Here is a 4,119-nt window from a genome sequence, read left to right on the forward strand (position 1 = left end):
AGTGGCCATAGCTTAGGAAATCCAAAATAATTTCTGGGAAAGTCCCAAAAATGAGTACTAAAAACTGCCTCAGTAGCAATTGTTCTTCTAGGTATACAGGCCAAAGAATTGAAAGCAGAGACTCAAACATGTATTTGTACACCCATGTATTCATAGAGCAGCATTATTCACAATAGCTGGAAGGTAGAAACAATCCAAAAGTTCACTGACAGATGAATGGATAAACAAAAGGTGGCATATTCATACTATGGAATATTATTCAGGCTTTAAAAAAAAAAAGAAGGAAATTCCAATACACACTGTAACACAGGTGAACTTTGAAGACATCATGCTAAGTGAAATAAGCCAGATACAAAAGGATACATACTGTATGATTCCACTTATATGAAGTACCTGGAATAGTCAAGTTCATAAGGACCAAAAGTAGAATAGAGGTTACCAAGGGCTGGAGGGAGGAGAGAATGGGGAGTTAGTATTTAATGAGTACTGAGCTTCAGTTTGGGATGAGAAAAAGTTTTGGAAGTGGATGGTGGTGATGGTTGCACAACAGTGCGAATGTACTTAATGCCATTGAATTGAACACTTAAAAATGTTACAATGGTTTTGTAGATTTTACCACAATAAAAAAAGAATTTTTAAAACTGTGTTAAACTGGCTTCCCTGGTAGTCCAGTGGCTAGGACTCTGTACTCCCAATGCAGGGGGCCTGGGTTCGATCCCTGGTCAGGGAACTAGATCCCACATGTAGCAAAAGAGTTCACATGCCACAACTAAGACAGGGAGCAGCCAAATAAATAAATAAATACTTTTTAAGAAAAAAAAAAATTAAAACTGTGTTAAACTTCCCCGGTGGAACAGTGTGGATAGGGGTCTGCCTGCTGATGCAGAAGACATGGGTTCAATCCCTGGTCCAGGAAGATTTCACATGCCGTGGAGCAACTAAGCCCATATACCACAACTGCTGAAGCCCACACACCCTAGAACCTGTGCTCTGCAACAAGAGACGTCACCACAATGAGAAGCCCACAAACCACAAGGAAGGGTAGCCCTCGCTCCCTGCCACTAAAGAAAGCCCAAGCACAGCAACCAAGACCCAGCATAGCTAAAAATAAATGAATTTTAAAATAATGAAACAAAATAACTACAACCCACCCAAAAAAAACACCTCTTTTATCATGCAGTGTTACTACTTACAGGAAGCAAAGCTGAGCTGCCTGCAGGAGTTTCTCACATAGAAAAGCAACACACACTTTCTGCAATTCATTGTATTTTTCATCACTTTTAATTAAAAACACAAGAAAACCACATCACAGAAAGATTTGAAAGTAAAGAAAAAATTCATAATCCTCTTTCTTTTCTTCTTTACAGGAATTTTTTTCTTAAACCTAGTTGTAATCATACTGTTGGGACAAGTCCCAAAAGTGACTTCTGGAAATCGCCTTGACCCAGAGCAAGATAATCACTATGATTTCTCTTGTGATGCTTAGCCGTGCTTCCCCCAGAGTAGGAAGCATCCATTCTCTGGTGGATGTGGAGGGCTGAGAGATGATGAGAGAGGGGAAGGAGAGTAGGAAGAGAGAAGGCTGATGGCCCTCTATGATCCCTTTATACTGGCACCGGGTCATTGGCACACGTGTGCATGTATGCGGGCAAGTACACGCATGCACATGGGTTCTCCCCAGGATGAGGGTCTATAACATACCCAAGGCTCTGTTTTGGGTTAAAATCCAAAAAGAATGTTGCAGTAGCCCCAGACCCTGAACACAAGGACAATCTAGTTGATGGCTGAGACCCTCTGCAAGGAGCCCAGGACAGGGTACCCTGGGGAAAATGAAGTGGAACTATGGCCTCCTATTCAGTTTGATTCACACCAGGACAGCAGAATACAAGTCTAGGACTGGACACACCCAGGTTCAAGTCTCAGTACAGCCTTAAGGATGTGATCTGCTTTCATCCGAGCCTCAATTTCCTTAGCTTTAAAATAGGAGTCATATTTCCTACCTCCTGATGGTATTAGGAGGCCTGAAAGAGAAACCATGCAAAGTGTTTGGCAGGGAGCCCTTGCTAAGTGGAGGCTATAGCAGATACAGCCCTCCTAAAGCCCCAGAAGCAACTCCACTGACCCAACAAATAACTGGAAACCTTTCCACTAGGGACATGGTTGTGAACCCAAGTGAAGAACTCACCAAAATTATTTTAACATTGTAAAGAAACACTGGAAAAACATAATAAAAGGTTTACTTAAGTATTTTCAGAAATACATGGAACACTTAGGAAATTTAATTATATTCAAACCTTAACAAATTTCAAACGTTTGGCTTCCTGTCACTTTTTCTAATGATATAATTAAATTTGAAATCAGTTACAAAACTAAGGGGGAAATGTGTTTGGAAATTAAGGAGCACATTTTCAAAAGTCATGGGTTAAATAATAAATCAGTGGAAGGACCTTCCTGGTGATCCAGTGGCTAAGACTGCATTCCCAATGCAGGGGACCCAGGTTCAATCCCTGGTCAGGAAAACTAGATCCCACATTCCACAACTAAGAGTTCTCATGATGCAACTAAAGACCCAGTACAGCCAAATAGATAAACAAATAATTTTTTAAATAAAATAAACCAGGAATTTTAAAAATACTTAGAATTCTACAGTAACAATAATACTACATGTTAAAACTTTTTTTTAACCTAAAGCATTACGGTGGTAGTAGGAATGTACACTTTTACGTTTTTATTACATAATAAGTTTTTTAAAAAAAGACTGAAAAACTAATAGTAGAACAAACCCAAAGAAAGTTGTAAGAAAGGGAATAATACAAATAAGAACACAGAATGATGAAAAATAAAATAAACATAAACCGAAGAATCAACAAAACAAAAATTATGCTATTTTAAAAGATTAATAGCACTAACAAACCTCTGGCAACATAAATCAAGAAAAAAATAACAAGGCATAATATTAGGAATGAAAGATAGCATATAACTGCAGATGTCACATAGATTGAAAAGATGGAGAATATTATGCACAATTTTATGCTAATAAATTTGAAAACTTAAAAGCAAATGTACAAATTCCTAAAAAAAATGAGCTGACTCAAGAAGAAGAAATTTAAAGTCTGAATAACCCTATAACCGTTGAAGAAATCATAATAGTAGATTAACATCTCACCACAAAAATAAACATGTTCAGATGGTTTTACTACTAACTTCTATCATTCAAGGATCAAATAACTCCAATATTTAAACTCCAATATTAATTCTTTAAATTATAGTAAATGAAGAAACACTTCTGGATTTTGGTTTTTCTTTTTTTTTTTTTGTATTATAATTCACACCAGGGTTTCCCTGGTGGCTCAGTGCTAAACAATCTGCCTGCCAATTCAGGAGACATGGTTCGATCCCTGACCTGGGAAGATCCCACATAGCGAGGAGCAACTAAGCCCTTATGCCACAACTATTGAGCCCATGCTCTAGAGCCCGGGGAGCCACAAACCACGAAATCTTGCACATGCTAGAGCCTGTGCTTCACAACAAGAGGAGCCACCGCAATGAGAAGCCCCTGCACCGCAACTAGAGAGTAGTCCCACTCACTGCAACTAAGAAAAGCCCGCAGAGCATCGAAGACCCAGCACAGCCAAAAATAAATAAAACTTATAACAAAATTAATACCAAAACTGATAAGAACACTGCACAAAACTTAAAAGAAAATTTCACAGATGAACACAGACACAAAACTCTTCTTTAAAAATTACCAAGCTAGTTCCAGCAATGTATAAAACAAGCTTGACCAAATTTGTTTTTGCAGGAATCCAAGACTGTTTAATGTTAAAAGGCCAATTCATATAATTCAAAGATTTAAAGGAAAAAAATATGATCATCTCAGTAAATGGAAAGTTTTGATAAGTTTAAATATTCATTCATGATTTTAAAAAAATATTTTAAAAAGCCTTAGAAAGCTAGTAGAATCTCCTCAACCTCCTAAAGTTGACAACAAAAATCCTATTTACTGTGAAACACTGAATGTTTTCTCTTTAAAGACAAAAAGAGAATACCTGCTAATATCTGAATTCAACATTATATTGGAGTAAGAGAAGAGAACTAAAAGTATAAGGATTGGAAAAA

The 4,119-nt window shown here is 37.4% G+C and overlaps 1 non-coding gene across 1 annotated transcript; it reads left to right on the plus strand.

Moving 5' to 3' along the window:
• The first annotated feature begins 657 nt into the window (after positions 1-657).
• Positions 658-730, plus strand: TRNAG-CCC (transfer RNA glycine (anticodon CCC)). The gene has a single exon. It is a non-coding gene; the product is annotated as a tRNA-Gly (tRNA).
• The last annotated feature ends 3,389 nt before the right edge of the window (positions 731-4,119 follow it).

This window comes from Muntiacus reevesi, chromosome 18 (genome assembly GCF_963930625.1).
Source record: "Muntiacus reevesi chromosome 18, mMunRee1.1, whole genome shotgun sequence".
NCBI lineage: Eukaryota > Metazoa > Chordata > Mammalia > Artiodactyla > Cervidae > Muntiacus > Muntiacus reevesi.